Consider the following 19,651-nt stretch of genomic DNA (forward strand, 5'->3'; position numbering starts at 1 on the left):
TGCAGGCATCGAACATTCCGGCTATAGCATCGAACGTATGGGTTATACCATGGAAAGTTCAGTTTACTGTTGGATCAACAATTTTAGGGTTTTGAGCGAACGTTCAGCTATTTGATTGAATGTTCAAGGTACCATCTGACATACGGTCGAACATTCGGTGTACTATTCCAAGCCAACGTTCGACTTAATTATCCATCCATGCTAGTAGTTTTTTTTTTTTTTTTTAATCTAACTAAACTACATTAAAAATTTTTCGGAAAAATACATTTTACCCCCCTAATATTTCACCACTTTTTCAATTTTGCATCCAAAGTGAAAAACATTGCAATGTATCCCGACCGAATTTAAATTTTTTTTGATGTTGCTCATTTGTTATTTAAGTTCGTCATTTTTTATAGAAATACGTTGGTCTATTTCTTTAAAAAAGGACGAATTTAAGCAACAAACAGGCAACATTGAAAATTTTTAAAACTTAGTTTGGGTGCATTACAATTTTTTCTACTTTGAAAGTAAAATTGAAAAAGAAGTGAAATATAGGAGGTAAGGTATATTTTTCCAATGAATTTTTTCTATTTTGTTTCTGGAAGACGGGGCCATGAATTTTGAAATTTTTTTCTACACTCCACTGCAGGTCCGTCCCTTCTTAGCAGTGACATATAAGGATTAAGGCTAAAGAAATTTCGGAAGGGAAATGCTAGTCAGGGACTATAAAGCTGGGTGTGGTGGACAGGTGTAAGTCTAGCGTTTCCCATTTCGAAAAGGACACGTGGACCCATCAAAGTCTGCCAGGCTGCCACCCTCTGATTGTGGAAAAAGCTTAGGAGAATTATCAACGCCAGTTTAGAAGAATTATAATGGATGATACTGGTAGTGTAGTACTTTGTAGTTTGTACCCCTACACACACTTAGCTTTCAGTAGATGTGTCCTTCTCACCTTTTCAACGGTGCATATCGTCAGGTAAAAACCTTAGTATATAATCACTATATATTACCATTTCTCATGTTACACGACATGTTCCAGGCATAAGAGGCATCAATCAAGTTTACAAGTTGTCCACAAATCAATTACGGAGCGAAAATATATTTTTGCCTCCTGGACTAATAAGTCTAATATCATATTTTTATTTATATCTTTAAACTTATGTAATATTAAGGCTTCTGGAACTATTATCGCGTGCCAAATAAAATATTTTTGTATTTTTCTGTTTAAAATACTCTTAAAAGTTATTAAAAAGAGAAAATTACAATTTAATTTCTTAAACTGTTAGTCGTTTTGCAAGTTGCCCTAAGAACTGTCAACGATTGAACTTTGACCCTCAAACTACCAAAACGTTTCAAAAAGGATAATTTTGTCGAAATATGCCTATAATACATCTGTCATGGTCAGTTTTCAATTAAAAAAATAAATATAAATGGGTGTAAACACCCTTTTTTATTTAAAAATAATAATAAAAAAAGTTGGTTATTTTTCTTTTATTTTTATTTTTAAATTTAATTTTTATTTTTTTTTAATTGAAAAATGACATGGGCAGGGGTATTATAGGTATAGTTTTACAAAATGTGCCTTTTTTTGAAATGTTTTGATAGTTTGGGAGTTAAAGTCCAAACGTTGACAGTTCGTAATGCTACTAGCAAAACGACTGTTAGTTTGAGGGGGTTAAATTATAATTTTTCCTATTAAAAATTACCATTTAAAAAAAAATAAAACTATTAAAAAATTAAACAAAAAGGAAAAAACTGAAAAAAGAAAATACCAAAAAAGGATAGCCATTTTCATATCAGCCCCGTTTTTTTTTTTTTTTTTTTTTTCCAAATGATTATTTTTATTATATAATTTTTTTTAATAACTTTAATTATACTTTAAGAAAAAAAAATGTAAAAAAGTTCAATTAGACACGAGGTAATAATTGAAGGGACTATGATATCACTTTTCTTTTTAAAGTTGGAAAACGTAAATATAAAAATATAGTGATAGCTAGATCAAATTGTTTAAGTAAATTTTTCCCTCGTTAGTCGACCATTACTTATAATCGACACGATAATATAAAGTTGACTTGTCTTTGAGGTCTACGATGACCTCTTTGGCTCTTTATCACTCTCAAAGCAAAGCCGGAGGTTATAAAATTCCCTTGTTTCCTGATCACTGCTTTCATATATCTCTCTCTCTCTCTCCAAACTCCTTCATACTACAATTCGGCCGCGCCGCCACCATTTTTGGGTGGGTAGGTGAAGTTATTTTCCTTAATTGGCAAAATGAATACGTTTCTTGTTCCATTTCTCCTTGCTTCAACTCTCTGCTTTTGCTTCGCTTTCGGAGCCACTCTATTGCCGAATGCTGAAGGTATATATATATATATATTTGCTCGATCATCACACAGATGTATGATATTAATTCCATGGCGGTGCAATTCAAGTCTTTTCATCAGAAAAACGTAGAAATTAATTGGTTGGATTAATTTGGATAGCCTCTCCTTTTTCTACTGAAAAAATTATTTTTTAATTGTAGCTGATTTGATCGCTTGTGTTGATTTGCGCAATAACTTTTGCAGTGGAAGCTTTACATGACATAGCGAAGAGTTTAGGGAAGACGGACTGGAATTTCAGCGTAGATCCATGCAGTCGACAATCTGGATGGGTCGACCCAACACAAGGATCAAAAGAGAATAATCTTACCTGTGACTGCTCCTTCTCCAATGAAACTGTGTGCCACGTCGTCAGGATGTACGTCATCTCTCTCGTATATTCAGTACTCCCCTTGGCCCTTGCACATACACATCCACCGACATATATAAGTTTAGAGAACCGATTCTCGTACATCACTTTTACAATAAGTGTACAACAGCCCTTTCACATGGAGTGAGCCCCACACACTGTGGAGCCCACCCCATATGAGAGGGCTGTTGTACACTTGTTGTAAAAATGATGTATTTCTATCATTTTTCATAAGTTTAATTGACATTTTTTCCACGTTGGATTTTACATCTTTTCAGTTTTTTTTTTTTTTTTAATTTTTTTTGAAAAATATTAGTTTTACTACAACAGCACATGTGCATAACGGAAAATGTTAGATTTACAACACCAATATAACAATTGTACAACAATCCTTCACATGAGGGTGAGTCACACATACTGGGGCTCACCCTCATGTGAGGGGTTGTTGTGCAGTTGTTGTATTGGTGTTGTACAAGAATCAAATCCCGTGCATAACACCCCCATATGAGGGTGGGGCCCAGTGTGTAGGCTCCACCCTCATGTGAGGGAGTGTTGTGCTGATGTTGTGTTACTGTAGTGCAGCAATCAAGGTCTTTTTTTTTATTATTTTTTGAAAAATTGCACCATTGGTCTCTGTGGTATGCCATAATTATTTTTCACTCTCTATGGTTTAAAAGATTCATGGGAGGTCCTTGTGGTTAGTAATAATTACAAATCGATCCTTAGCGTCAAATTCCGTTAAAATTTTTAACAGATTCCGTCAAATGCCACGTGTCGCCAATAAGATGGTGACACGTGTCCATTTTAATAAAAAGAATAAATTTATTAAAAAATAAATAAAAATACTTATTTTAAAAGAAAAAAAAAAAAAGAAAAAAAAAGAAAAACGGGAAGCAAAGGGGTAGCCTGGCCACCACCGGCCACTGGGTGGAGGGAGAAAGTCAGCTCTATTTTTGTGTCCTTAGACCGGGAACACTCCGATGCTTAAGTCAGCTCTATTCTTTTATTCTGAAAATACTTATTCCCAAAATCTGGAGAATTTTCTGTCTTTTATTATAACTAGTTTGAGTTAAAAATAAAAGCTAGTTATTTGCAAACATAGATGCTAAAAATAAAAGTCTAGCCTAAAATTCCCTAGAGTCATTTCTACATGATCACGGGCAGATTCTGTTGTTTCCTCGGCTCTCTACGCCGTGGGCTTCTACTTCTTCGGTACTCTCTTCTTTCTATGTCATCTCGGGGATCATTCTCCTGATCCCTTTCATCTGGCTAAGGACGGTTTCGGGGATAATAATCCTGTGGCTGTTGATCTAGGGGCTGACAGTCCCGATGATTTCGGGGCCTGTTATTTCCTGACTGGTTTTGTTGCTCTCCCAAAAACCGAACCAGCTTGCCATTCTTTATGAATTCTTCTATTAACAACCTTAGGGTTACACACCCCTCGGTGTAATGACCTGCTTGTTTATGAAAATCACAATACTTGCATGCATTCCTGTAAGGAGGATTACTTGGTATCTTTTGTGGTTCTCGAAACGCCGAATCTTTTTTGATCTCCATAAGGACTTCTGATATCTCGGCATTGAGAGGTGTAAAGTTGTAATCTTTGAACTTCTTTACCGGCCTCTGCTCTTCCCTATTAGCTTTTCTGAACTCTTTCCTTTTCTTTTCCAAGGTTGTCTCTTGGGGTAGCCTAGAACTAGCTATAGCCTTCTGCGTCTCTTCCTGATTGATGAATTCTTCTACCTTATTCATTAGGCCCTGCAAGGCACTCGATTGCTTCCGGACCAACTTCTTCATCAAAGGCTCCTCGGGTGAAATTCCCTGATAAATGGCAGCAAATATCATATCCTCGGTCGGATCTTTGACCGTAACCTTCTCTCGGTTGAACTGGGCCATAAACTCCTTAAAACTCTTGTTGCTTTGCTGGTGCAATGATAGCAAATATCCCGAAGGCTTCTTCTTTGTCTGGAAAGCTAGAAACTCCGTTAGGAATCTCTTGGACAACTCTTTGAACTGATCCACAGAATTCAGGAGCAGCTTCCTGAACTAGTCTCGGGCATTCCCCGAAAGAGTAAGGGGGAAGGCTCGGCACACTACTTCATCGGGTGTCCCATAAGGGTCTAGATGAGCTCGAAAATTCTCTAGGTGATCTAGAGGATCCCCGTCTCCAGCATAACTTAGAATTTGAGGTACCTTGAACTTCTCGGGTAGCCGATAGTCTGCTACTCGCCTGGTGAACGGTGAGTCTGTACCCATTAGGAGCTTGTCCACCACTACAGATCTGCTTTTGTCCTTTCTTTCCATCTCCATGTACGTGCACCTTCTCTCCAAGTCGACAATAACTCTGCTCAAATCTCCTTGGTGGTCATCCTCCCTCCGAGGATTAGTGTTGTTGTTGTGATCTTCTTCCTCACACTTATCCCTGTTCATCTCAGGATAGGGTTGTCCCGGCCTCCTGCGCAACAATTCGGCATTCAAGGCTTTAATCTGAGCTTCTAACGTTGCTATGCGATCCTGGTCTCCACCGGGCGGTGGGGGCTGTGGATTATTTTGAATAACCGGTTCTATTGGGGCTCTGGGCTGTCGGTTGGTCTGGCTTCCGGAACATGTGTTCATCACCATGCTAGATCTTCTTTTTCTTTTATGAGGAACAAATAATCGTTTCCCACAGACGGCGCCAAACTGTTGGTACAGTTTTCGGTATGGTGTGAATTTGCATGTTCTTCTGATGTTCTTCACGCTTCTTAATAATTCTACAAAACAACAAAAAACTAAGGGACCCTTCCGGGGGTCCTCTCCGATGCCTAAATTAGCTTTTGTGAGAAAATAATACTTTGTGCATAAAAAATTGAATCTTAGTTTATACCTGGGGTATGAGCTTATTTATAGGCAAAGAGGTGGAGTCAAACCTGAATTAGGATTCCTGCTCCTTGTTGATCTAGAACTGGTGTCAGAGTTCTAATTGGATTTTTTTTTTTTTTTTTTTTTTTCCTTTATTAGACTTATAATTTGATATCTTATTAGACTTCTGATCTGATTATTCTTCTTATTTGATTGGACCATGAGTCTTATCCCAATTCCACCAAGAATACGACTACTGATCAAACTATACTTGGACTAATTAGAGTCCTATCCCAATTCTCTTGGGGATAGGATCATGTATTGATCAGATTATGACTACTTACTTCAATTTAACTTGGAGTAGAGTCCTAATCCGAATTTACGGAGATAATTGATACCTGATTTCTCTGGAGTAGTTGCTAAATGTTTATCTCCTCCTTGGATCGGATTGAGTGGAATTTATCCCCAACAACAATGATGTAAGGTAATGAGATGTATTGAATAAAATTTCTCTTCTCTCTAGTGAGACATGAGAGTTTCATTAATCAATTTAATCCATTGGCCTAGTGTCCTTAAGAGTTAAGAACCCTTATTTTTTTTTTTTTTTTTTTTTTTTTTTTTTTTTTGTGGCCAATTACATGAACTTTAATCATGGTTTTGGTACTATGATAACTCGTTAGTTTAGCAATTTCTTAATTTGACGGTTAACACAAATAAAAAACAGCGACAGATTTCTCATGAGATTTTCTTCAAGGGCAAAAAAAAAAGTGGTTTTATACAAAATTCCTATAAAACTACTCTCAAAATGTTCTTTCATTGAAGAGTACTCGATGGCATTAAACTTGAAATGGAAAACTGATTGATAAAAAATATCTGCAAAGATTTTCAATATGAGCCTCTATCGCCAATGATTCGCACTCTTGTCATCATCCTCATCATTGAAAGGTTTTGTTGCGGTCAATCATTAAATAAATGTAAATTCACAGTACGTTTATAGGCATTTCACATAAAAAGTACTTAGAACTTAATGAAAAAGAAATTGAAAAGGAAAATTTTTAAAATTAAGCTTTGTATCAGAGATCTATCCTCCTTGATGGGGAAACGTACAATTTGATCATAAATAAGTTCTTTAGGCTGCTTTATATACAGGAAAAAATTCATATTTAATTCTTAAGTTTTCATCTTATTTGAATTTAGTTATTAGATTTTTCAATTTTAAGAATGAGCTCCTAAATTGTTTCTTTAACGCTACAAATCTAGGCGATTAAGATGACAAAGATGATAGTTTTTCTTTTTGGAGTTCTTTAGGTTAGTTTTTTGGTTTTTTATTTTTTTTTTTTTTTTTTATTTTTTTTTTATTTTTAATGGATGATTTGATGCTTAATGATATAAACACTAACGTGTCAATTGAGACACACGTATGATAAACTCTTGATTTTGATGAAAAAGTGATAGAATTACCTATTTAAAATCTTGACAAAACCTAAGGACCAAATATAATTTTTTTCTTATATATATAAAGCCCGGTTATATATATATATATATATATATATATATATATATATATATTGAGATAGTTAAGCCCGGTTAACTAAATTTTGTTTGGTAAAGAGCTTTGTGTGAGTTTTTTTTGTTTGAATAGTAATAAGTAGATATTGGTGTGATGTAAATTAAAATAAGACTTAATTTTTTAATTTTGTTTTAGAGAAAATTGAATAAAGTTGTTTGACAATAATTTAGAAACGATGTTGACTTTCTGTTTTTTTTTTTTAGAAGTGAAAATAAGGATGAAAACACAACCTTTAAAAACCCCTCTCTATTGGATGTACAGAGTTCTCAAAAGGCCAAAATCTCCCCGGCACACTCCCACCAGATTTGGCCGGGTTGCCTCACCTCCAACAAATGTAAGTAGTCAGAACAGAGATGCACACATGTTGTACTTTCTTTCGTCAACTGACTCATTTCTCTCTCGTATTAGTGACCTCACTCGCAATTACCTTAGCGGTTCAATCCCTCCGAGATGGGGTTCTACGCAGCTCGTCAACATGTACTCTCTCTCACATATATATTATCCATAGTTTTTTTTAAGTGTTTTGTCGAATCGATTCTTTGATGAAGGATGATTTTAATTACGTAAGGGTCTTATTGCAGTTCCCTTCGTGGAAACCGGTTAACGGGTTCTATCCCCAAAGAGCTGGCAAACATCACAACTCTCAAAGTCATGTGAGTTCTGATCACCCATTTGTTTCTATTTGTGAATTCTTTTTGGAGTTTTGTCATCAAGGAATTCGGTTTTATTATTTCGTAGTGTGCTGGATTTCAATCAGCTTTCCGGAAATCTTCCTCCAGAGCTTGGCGATATGCCCTCCATAGAAAGACTGTAAGACAATTTTGAATATTCCCCCATACAAGAATCTTATCTCTTTTACTTGGTGTGAGAATTACTTGGGTTGGCTTTTCTATAGAAAGATGTTGAATCCTGATGCTGATAGCGCTTATTTGGTTTGCTCTTACTTGTATGTTTATACTTGTATGTTGTTGTTGTTATAGTCTCCTAAGCTCGAACTATTTTACTGGGGAGCTGCCTGATTGATTTGCAAGGCTGATCACATTGACGGACTTGTAAGCTACTATTTCTTTCTTTCCGTATTAACTTTTTAATATGCTGCAATTAATTACTAATTTTTGCATCATGAGATTACATATGATATTTCTTTCCCTTCTTTTTTTAATTCACTTTGTCCATTCAACGTAATGCAGTCGGATCAGCTACAATCACTTTTCTGGAAAGATACCCAATTATATTCAAAACTGGAAAAAACTTGGAAACCTGTGAGAGTGTTATTCCTTTTTCTTTTTAATTTTGTTTAAGGATTTTGTCGTTATTTAATTGGGGCTGTTATGTATTATTCCTCATTAAATCAAAACTTGGTAACAACAGAATGATTCAGGCAAGTGGTTTGAACGGGCCAATTCCTCCAGACATTGCTCATTTGGAAAACTTATCTCACTTGTCAGTATCAACCTTTTATCTCACAACTATAAATCATTTTTAGATGGAATTGCATTTGAATTACTTTATTCTTTATTGAATTTGATATGCAGGAGAATTAGTGACTTGAATGGATTCGAACAACCTTTTCCACCACTTAATAATCTGACACAGTTGAAGACACTGTAAGTTAAATGTTTCAATCACATGATTTTCGAAAGGTCCATCCTGGCTACTTAAGTTTACATAGATATTTTTTATTTTGTTATAGGATATTGAGGAGTTGCAATATTACTGGACAGATACCTGAATTTCTCGGTGATAAGACAACGTTGAAAACCTTGTTCGTATAGTAGCCACTTTTTCCTCCATTTTCTATTTGCTGATATTTCAAAAATCCACTTGAAAATTCTTTTATGCTAATTTATGGATTATTCAGTATTCTTGCATGTCTCAGAATTCCTTTTACTCACAACTATAAATCATACACAGTTGAAAACATTTTAAGTTAAAATGTTTTGATGACATGTGTTGGTGCAACACTATCGCTCTGCTCATGCAGATGGCTCTTAAAATATGTCTTGTGGAATGCAATTTCGAATGCCATAAAAGGCATTGGCTTCTCTTAGAACTTGCCCTGCGAGCTACGATCTTGAAAGCCATAAAAGGCTTTGGCTTTCCTCATTGGGCACCGATTAGTTTTCAGATGAGATGGTTAAAGGCCAGATCCAACAACATGATTTTCCAAAGTACCCATGCTTATGGCTACTGAAGTTTACATAGATATTTTACCCTCAAGCCCCACGAAAGCACACAATCTTACGTCATGTGAGCTTTTCCTTTCCAACGCCTGAAGGAAGTGCAAGCACTGCTATAATTGATGGAGCTCTTCAAATTCAAGAGCTCCCTCTTGCCTTTTGTCTTCTGGCGAGAAATCATCTTGTCCTGATGAATTTATCTTTGGGATAGGACAACGTTGAAAACCTTATTAGTATAGTAGGCACTTTTTCCTTCCCTTTTCTGTTTGCTGATATGTCAAAAGTCCTCTAGAAAATGCTTTTATGCTAATTCATGGATCATTCAGTATTCTTGCATGGCTTAGAATTCTTTTTCTTCTCCTTGTGTTGATTGACCTAAACCGACTTAGGTGGCATTCTTGATATGGAATTTGTGGAATTTTTTTTTTTTAGTTAGCACTAAGCAAAAATATTTTGTACCTTCAATTTATGAGTTAAACAATTCATTTTCTTTTCTACCACTAGCTCTATTGAGGGCACTGTCCTTTTAGATAGAGGTTAACATTTCTAATCCAACAATATTTCTGTATTTTTTGTTTCTCTCTTATTTCACATTTTGTCAGCTGCTGAAGCCTTCTAGACATTGAACATGATTGTCTTTGATAGGTTCATCTGTGTTTTTTGGTGCACTTGAGAGAACTATTTGAGACAAACCTTTTTCTTGTCTTTTACTTGGTGGATTCTCTCCCTTTTTGACTTCCTTTTGTCTATTTCGAAATCCTCATTCTTATACTCATTTAGAGGCTTGTTGTTTGCACCACCCCCAGCCTATTGTGCATAAAACCTGGCTGGCCTAATTAACCCTATATAGTTAAAATGGGAACAAATCATCTGACTGCTCAATTGTGTGCCCAAGTGTATATTTCTTTTTGTGTATATGTCTGAGAAAATGGCATAGATCCTTCACCTAATTGGATGTCAAATGAATAAAGCTATAAACTAGTCCATACGTACAAAGAAAAGAGGGAAGTTATGTTAACAAAGAAAAAAATTGTCCCACTAGAAATGAGTTAACAACTAATTTAATTAACAAGAAAAGAGGTGGGTAGCTTAATGTGCTGCTACAATCAAGCATGAATGATATACTAGGAAATGCTCTAGAAAACTTATATTTTATAAGATTTTAAACAAAAACCAAAACCATGACCTCCCTTTCCGACACACTTGCAACCTAAACGAAGGCCTAGAACTGAAAATGATTTTTAAAAGATTTAAGAATTCCCTATAAACTAGCATAGTTTTGGCTTTGTTTATGACATTCGAATATAAAAACGACTGTCTTTTCTCGTTTTGACAACTTCAATATGTTGTTTGTTTGTAACATTTTTCAGGAAAGGATTGGCTTTTTAGGGTGCTAATTTATTTATTTTCTTTCTTTCTAATTCATTTAATTATAACTTTTCTTGCAGAGATCTCAGCTTTAACAAATTAAGTGGAGAAATTCCAAGCAGCTTTACTGGTCTACAGAACGCAGATTACATGTATGCATTTTAAATTATATGTATCTTTTCAAATTACAGAACCATTTTGTATAGATGAGAGACAGTGTGATCATTACCATATTAGTGGGGATGAAAAGGGAATAGTTTAATGGCCTGATCTATTAGGCAATCTCCAATTTGATTAACTGGATGACTCCTAGATTCTGGCCTTAAATATCCTTCAGTATAAAATCAAGAAAAAAATTATCCTTTTGGCATCAAAGTTAATTAAACTCAAACAAACTTTGGGTCCCAAATAGAATTAGCTGTGGCCAATCTGACAGGATGTTTCAAGGGTGAAGTAAGAAGTACGGCTTAAATACACCAAGTCAAGCTTTTAGTCACAAGGGTTCTGTAAAAAGTATTACGTATTTTCATTGGATGTATATATCATCTATATGGGTAACTGAGTGCTGAAAATGTATTCTCTTAAATGCATACCCAATGGTGCGAATGCTTAAGGCTAAGAAGGAAAATATAAGTCCTTTCATGTCATTGAAATTATTGGTTTCCTTTAGTTAAATACTGAATGTTGACATCCATTTAAGGATTTCTTAAATTTACTTCCTGGTTAAAGTTGTTCCTCTTTCAAAGGAAAGATGTAGCTAACACTCATACCTCTACTTGCTAGAGTAGGGATACCATTTTATGTAATTTATCATTGTTAATATGAAATCATCCAAAGCACAAATATTCATTTAGCCATTGGTTTTGTTAATATTGAATTATTAATATTGGTTTTGTTTAGATATTTAACTGGCAACTTGCTAACTGGAGAAGTGCCTGGTTGGATTCTGAATGAAGGGCACAGCATGTAAGCTTCTCTACCATATTCTATATATTCAATTCGTTAACCAAAAATGTTGACGTAGTTTTTATCCTAGTCATTACGTTGTTGACTTTATTCTGGAACTTTATTTGCCTTTCTGACTCAGTCAATTTTACTTCAACTGAACAAAAAAAAAGTATCTGTGTATGACCTTTGGCAATATGTAGTTACTTGTGTGTTTTGACAGTACTTTCTCCATATGATTGGTCTGAATGTCAAATGTGAAGAAACTTTGACATATTTATAAAGTAAATCTTAATCATTAGAAAAGTGGCATGAGCAAAAACAATGTGTCTTTAGGGAGTAATTTACAGAAACTTGTGAGAAGCTCCATTAATCATTTATGAAAATGAGAGAGTGAAAGCATATAAGAACAAGAGGATTAAAAGAAATGTATTGCTTACAAGTGTTTTTTTGAAGATGGAAACTATTCTCTCCCTGATTTTATTATGATTTTATTTACTCTTTTATTCTGGGTGTAATCTCCTAATATTTGCTTAAGGTTTGTATTCTCTTCTATTTAAACACATGTAATCGTACGAGAAAGAATATCATCGAATAATACATTTTTCCCTTCATCTCCTCCTTTGTTCTTCTTTTCTACTTGGTATTAGAGCGGAGGTTGAGTTCGAACCCTTCCCCTTCATTTACTAAATTTACATCTACCTGTTGAGAAAGGGATGGTTGGGTTGCAACAGTGTTGCTCTGCTCTAGTGGAAAACTCTATGAACATGCCTTGCGAGGTGTGATTTAGAATGCCGTTTTGGCTTCCCTAACTGTACACCAATTAGTTTTCAGATAATATGGTCAAAGGCTAGACCCAACAAATAGTATCAGAGTAGAGGTCATAAGTTTGAATTCTGTCTCCTTTATTTACCTCCCTATTTAATTAAATATTCTACGTGTTGAGCCTCATGATTCATCACCTGTTAAAAGGGAGTTTGAGCCCACATCTAATGGAGAGTGTTAAAGTATTGAGCAAATGATTAAATTTACCTTTTCTTATCTGCTTAAACTTTTGGGGAAAGTAGTGATTTAACACACCGTTCGGTCAAATGACTTTGTAGCAAGAATTTAGCTTTGGCATCAGCGGTTAGGGCATCCACCTCTTCTCTGTTATTGCAATGAATGTTTCCTTCCTTATTGTAACGCCTCGAATTTAAGCCAGCAAATTCGTAAGCAGAAAACTTCAAGTTCCACGTGACATTACTACATCAGAAATAAACTCTCGCAACGGAATATATATATATTTTTAGTTTTTTTCTTTCTTCTAAAGACTTAGGAATTAATAGCATAACACATTGGAACGGACTGGAATACCTCAATACGTTTATTTTAAAGCTACTAGGTTTATCTTTACATCATCAAAAATAGTGCCACAGACGGCACATAAACATACAATGTAAAATATGCCAAACATGACATTATTATAAATATTTACATGCCAAAACACGCATAAATATAACTACCAATTCTAAGCTAGCACAATATAGTTCGATAATGGTTTCAAGAACAAACATCAAACTAGCATATGGGTCAATGCCTTGATCCTCCAGATTTGCAAGGTAACTATGCAAATATGACGTTATCATATTTGCATAGACAAACAAGTGAGTCATTTATTTTCATATGTAAGTTACCATCAAACTAATAACAGTTCATAAAGAATGCAAATGCAAGGGTTGTATTAATATGCATCGTAGTAACCATTTAGTTTGGTGTTTTACGATCATCTTTTTTTAGACCTCTCGTTCTTAGGTTATTCGAACCCGTTCATGTCCTTTACCTCAAACTTAAAGTCTTACCTGTTTTTATTGAAATCTTACTGGTCCCAGCATAAATTATATATTAGGACTTTGGACTCCTTTGGGTCATTATGAACCCCCTAGGTCCACTGACTAGCCCTTCCTTCCACTTGCTACTACATCAGCTTGTTGATGGCTATCTCATCAGCCGTTATATTAATTGGACACAGCATGCAATGCAAGAACAACCACATGCAATGAACACACACCACACAATCCTAATGAAACATAGAATCATTTCTCAGTAAGTAACTTCATACTTACTCTCCTTAGTGTACTTCCTTAGCTTCTTTTTCTACATATAAATCAATCCACACAATAAAATATATATCAATCATCTATCAAACAAAACAATGTTTATAGACCCTCATCTTTTTTTTTTTTTTTGATAAGTAATAATTCATAAAAAAGCGCAAAGGGGCGCAACCCAAGTACACAGGAAGTATACAAAAGAGCCCCTAGTCAGAGGAAATAAACGAACATGAAAGTAAAAAATTAGCAAACGACATACGACCCGGGCTATGCGCAGACACCCACAAATATAACATCTGAAGCACATTTCTACAAATAGCCCCAACTGTAACCTCCACATCCTCAAAAAACTTAGAATTTCTCTCATACCACAAACCCCACAAAACACATAAAGGAACCTGTTTCCAAATACGGATAGTGGAACCACGACCCAGCAAGGTGCCCCAACCACTCATTAATTCCAAAACACTACTAGGCATAACCCACTCCACCCCAAACAAGCTATAAAAGTAACTCCAAACAAACCGCGCCACATCACAATGAAGAAGGATATGATCAACAGTTTCCCCATGCTTCTTACACATAACACACCACTCTACCACCACCATACCACGCCTACGTAAATTATCATGAGTTAAGATCTTTCCTAAAGCTGCGGTCCAAACAAAAAATGCCACCCGCTTTGGAGCTTGAACACGCCAAATTCCCTTCCAAGGGAAATAATCCGCCTCGTGACCAACTAAAGCTTTATAAAAAGTCTTCACTTCAAAATTCCTCTTCTTAGAAGGATTTCACACCACCCTATCAACCTCTCCGTGCCGAATCCGTATAGAGTATAATTGTTCATAGAAGGATATCACCATCTCCACCTCCCAATCCTGAGCATAGCGCGTAAAGGGAACATTCCAATGAGCCACACCTCCTACCACAGACAAATTATCCACCACCCAAGCATTCGGCAAACGAGCAATAGAGTACAAATTTGGATAGCAAAGCTTGAGCGGCCTATTCCCACACCATAAATCATGCCAAAAGCGAATATGAGACCCCTCACCCACCTCAAAACGCAAGTACTTGGCTAAATTATCCCATCCCCTTCGGATAAACTTCCAAACACTCACCCCATAAGACCCCGCTGCGGGTAAAGAACTCCACCCTCCCCTCACACTCCCATATTTCACTTCAATCACCAATCTCCACAAAGCATCTCGTTCCTGCGAAAACCTCCATAACCACTTCCCCAACAAGGCTTGATTAAACTTAATAATACTACGAACTCCCAATCCACCTACCTTGATTGGAGAACAAACCCTATTCCAATTGACTAAATGAAATTTAGTCTCATCCCCCAAACCACTCCATAGAAACTCCCTTTGAAGCCGCTCCAACTTCTTAGCTACACTTACAGGAATGGGAAACAAAGATAAAAAATAAGTAGGAATGCCGGACAATGTACTATGAATTAACGTCACCCTGCCACCCTTGGATAGATAGATCTTCTTCCAACTAGCCAACCTTCTCTGTACCTTCTTAATAACCCCATTCCAGATAGAAAGAGATTTAAACGAAGCCCCCAGCGGCAGACCCAAATAAGTCATCGGCAAAGACCCAATTCTACAACCCAGAATATGAGCCAAAGACTCTACATCATCCACCTCACCAATTGGGATCAATTCGGATTTGCCAAGATTAATCTTCAACCCTGACACCGCTTTGAAGCATAAGAAGGTACACCTCAAATTTCGAACATGTTCAGCCTGTGCCCCACAGAAAATTAATGTATCATCAGCAAACAACAAATGATTCACCACTAAAGCTTCATTATCCCTGATGCCCACTGAGAAACCAGACAACAAACCTTGGAGCATAGCCTCATTCAACATCCTACTTAGCGCTTCCATAACCACCACAAATAGCAAAGGAGAAAGAGGATCACCTTGCCTAATCCCCCTTGAACTCTGGAAAAAACCTGTCGGCGCACCATTAACCAAAATAGAAAATTTTACAGAAGAAACACAAAATTTAATTCATTTCCTCCACCTCTCCCAAAACCCACACCTCTGAAGCATGTAAAGTAAAAAATCCCAGCTCACGTGATCATAAGCTTTCTCCAAATCCAACTTGCATAATAACCCCGCCTCCCCCGACCGCAACTGGCTATCCAAGCATTCATTGGCAATAAGAAATGAGTCCAGGATTCGCCGACCACCAATGAATGCATTCTGAGAGCTCGAAATTAATTTCCCCAACACCGATTTGAGCCTGTTAGCAAGGACCTTAGAAATCATTTTGTAGACCCCTCCCACCAAACTAATAGGCCTAAAATCCTTAATCTCCTCCGCATCTACCTTCTTAGGGATAAGGGAGACGAAAGTTGCATTCAAACTCCTCTCGAACTGGCAGCTATTATGAAACTCTGAGAAAATCGCCATAATATCTTTTTTGAGAACAGCCCAACATTTCTGAAAGAAAGCCATAGAGAAACCATCTGGGCCCGGAGCCTTATCCCCGTTCATCTCCCGCACCACCTCCCATACCTCCTGCTCCTCAAATACACGTTCCAACCAGATGCACTCATTCGCATCAATGGAAGAGAAAGAAATCCCGTCCACCCTAGGCCTCCACGAACACTGCTCGGTGTACAAAGTATCATAATAATTGACAATGTGTTTCTTAATCTCCACCGGATCCGTAGACATAGCCCCATTAATCCTTAGAGCTCCCACATGATTGTACCTCCGATGCAAATTTGCCACCCTATGAAAAAATTTAGTGTTATTATCCCCTTCCTTCAGCCACAAAGCCCGAGATTTTTGCCTCCAATTAACCTCCTAAAACAGGAGTGTTTTTTCCATTTCCATGATCATGTCAGACTTTCGTACCTGCTCTTCCTCCAAAAGCCCCCGAGACTCCTCTAAACCCTCCAACTCTTTAATACCTTCCAATAACTCTTTCTTCTTCTTCCCCACATCACCGAAAACCTCTTCATTCCACTTCTTCAAATCTAGCTTTAAAGCTTTCAACTTTTTCGCCAACACATAACTTGGCAAGCCTTGGAAATCATAAGACTCCCACCACTATTGCACTTGTTCCACAAAACCATCGAACTTGAGCCACATGTTTTCAAATTTAAAATGTCTTTTTTCTTCTCTGTGTGTTCCACAATCCAACAGCAAAGGAAAGTGGTCCGATAAAAGTCTAGGTAATCGTCGTTGAGACACATCAGGTTAATGTTCTTCCCACTCCAGAGAAAGCAAAAACCTATCAATTTTAGACCATCCCCGATTATTGGACCAAGTAAATTGCCCTCCATGCATAGGAACATCAACCAAGCTCTGCTCATGAATAAACTACGAGAAGTCTTCCATAGCTGTAGTAAAACCCCCTGCTCCCGATCACTCACTCGGAAACCGCACCACATTGAAGTCTCCCCCAAAACACCACGGCCTATCCCACCAACTCATCAGACCAGCCATCTCATTCCACAACACCCTCCTCTCCCTATCATCATTAGGCCCATACACCCCCCCAAACGCCCACGAAAAATTATCCTCAGCGTTACGAAAAGAAAGAGCTAAGGTATACCGACCTACATATTCCTCCACCTTCTCCACCACCCTCCTATCCCACATAATCAAAATTTCACCTGACGCCCCACTAGCCCCCATATAACACCAATCCACGTGTTGGCATCCCCACAAACTGCGAACCACCGCTCTATTGATGACTTCCATTTTTGTCTCCATCAAACACACCAAATCAACCTTCCACTCTCTAATGAGCCCTTTAATACACAATCTTTTATCCAGCTCATTCAACCCCCTTACATTCCAAGAGAGTATTTTAGGCTTCATTAACACACGTCACGCCCCTTCCCTTTCCTCTCCTTCTATTAGACTGCTCTCCTTTCTTATCATAGTTTATAGAACAATCCAGCCGCTTAATCTCCCTTTGGCCTTTCACCCCTGAGACTGTGGTGACCATGGCCCATGAATCAGCCAAAGATTGGGTCCTCATGGCTTCAATTTGTTCAAACATTGCCAATAACTTATCTTCAACTTGGTCACATGAGACTCCTACTAATTTGTAATAGCCCTTCACCCTCTCCAACACCCATCTAGGAGACACATTCAAATTAGAATCCTTGTCCATCTCCATTGCCAAACGTATAACCGAAATCGGGCCAACACCTTCCACATCTTCGCCTCCTCCTCCTTTCACAATTTCAGAATTGAAACCGGACTAAATAACATCAGATGGCATCTCCTTTAAGCCCTCCGGCTCTCTAGAATTACATGCATGAGCAGATTCCTCCCCCCCAACCCATCCAACTCCCTTCCTACCTCCCGACTCAAGTTCAAGCCTCTGACTAGGCTCAAGCTGGAACACGGGGTCTGGACCGCTATCCTTTTCCCCCTCAGGTTCTTCGATTACAACTCCATTGATCCCCAACTCTCCTATATTTTTTTCCACAACCACGCGGCTCATATCTTCCCCTATACCTTGGTTGAGAAGACCCGAAACTCCACTTTCTGCCACCAGTCCAGCAGACTTTACCCCCTCACAGCCAGGTTCCTCCATCTCGGTCTCCTCCATAAAATCTTCCTCTTTCCTCTCCGCTGCCCACTCAGACCCTGTTACAGTGCGTGATTCCTGCCCATTCGGAGAACTCAACCCTGCCACTTGCTCTTCAACTATCCCGACCTTCCCAACTGCCAGAACCTCCTTCTCTACCTGGGCCTCCCTGTCCGGCTGAAATACTGGCGCCAGTGGTTGCCGGGACACGTGCTCTGTTTCAGAGCACATTTCCGGCAAGCCCCTGGAGCACGACCCAACCACGAGTACCCTAGGAGCACACCTATCCTTCTCATCACCCGGTGAAAGACCGGTCTTCTCTGTCTGCACCCCCCTGTCCGTCTGAGAAACCGACGCCAGCGGAGGCCGAGATACTTGCTGCCACTGAGTTGTCACCTTACGTGGCGAACGTCTAGAATAAACACACGTGAGCTCTCCATCACGTTTATCTGAGAGAATAGGGCCCTTGGATTTAAAATGCTCACCATGGGCTTTATTCCCCTGCCCTCCGTCTTCAAGCCCACCTAAACCCGTTTTTTCATTCCCGTAGCCCAACTCCAAAAAGTCCAACCACCTCTCAGCTTCTTCCTTAAACTTCCTAAGGAAAATCTTCAAATCCTCAAACATAATGAAGTGATAGATAATAATAAATATAAAGAGATGAGGGTTTACTCGGCCAATACATTTCAAAACCATTCTAAAATAGCCGTGAATCTTGTTCCTCAGAAACACACCCAAAATCACAACTCACTAAGTTCTCCAAACACACCCATTCGGTTACCACAAAGGAACAACCCAAAATCAATAATAAACCCAAATGAAATCGCAAGAATCTACCAGGAATTACCATCTGTGAATCCCCCCACCATTGCCGGAAATCGCATCCCAAAACCGCCGGAACTCCTCCCACTGACGAACGGCCTCCAAACACCGGAAATCACCCCCATCGGATCCTCTGATCCTCTTTTTCTCCCCACGATTGGTCCACCGGAGACCCACGAAGGTTTGGGTCTCTTGGCTCCGGGTCCAGAAGCTCACCAAGAGTTGCAGCGCTACCCTCCGGTGATTGGATCTTCCGTTCGGTCCTCCTGGGTCGACGGGTCACACGGCCTCTGGGTTCGGCTCGGGTCTGCTACGAGTCCTCCATGATCGGGTCTCCGAGTTCTCTCTCTCGGGGTCTGATCTCCCTCTCCTCTCCTCGATCTCTCTGTTAGTCTCTCACTCGAGTCTCTCTCTCTCCCTCTTATTTCTCTCAATCCCACGATCTCTCACTCTCTTTGAATCTCTTGGTTAGAAGAGAGCAAAGGAAGAACAACAAAGAAGGAGAAGGGAGAAGAAAGAAGAAGGAAGAAGCGTGCGATTTTATA

General features: G+C 38.2%; 1 pseudogene; it reads left to right on the forward strand.

Moving 5' to 3' along the window:
- The first annotated feature begins 2,143 nt into the window (after window positions 1-2,143).
- LOC133874617 (probable leucine-rich repeat receptor-like serine/threonine-protein kinase At3g14840) overlaps window positions 2,144-19,651 on the forward strand; it is a 32,308-nt pseudogene continuing 14,800 nt past the window's right edge.

This window comes from Alnus glutinosa, chromosome 8 (assembly GCF_958979055.1).
Source record: "Alnus glutinosa chromosome 8, dhAlnGlut1.1, whole genome shotgun sequence".
Lineage (NCBI taxonomy): Eukaryota > Viridiplantae > Streptophyta > Magnoliopsida > Fagales > Betulaceae > Alnus > Alnus glutinosa.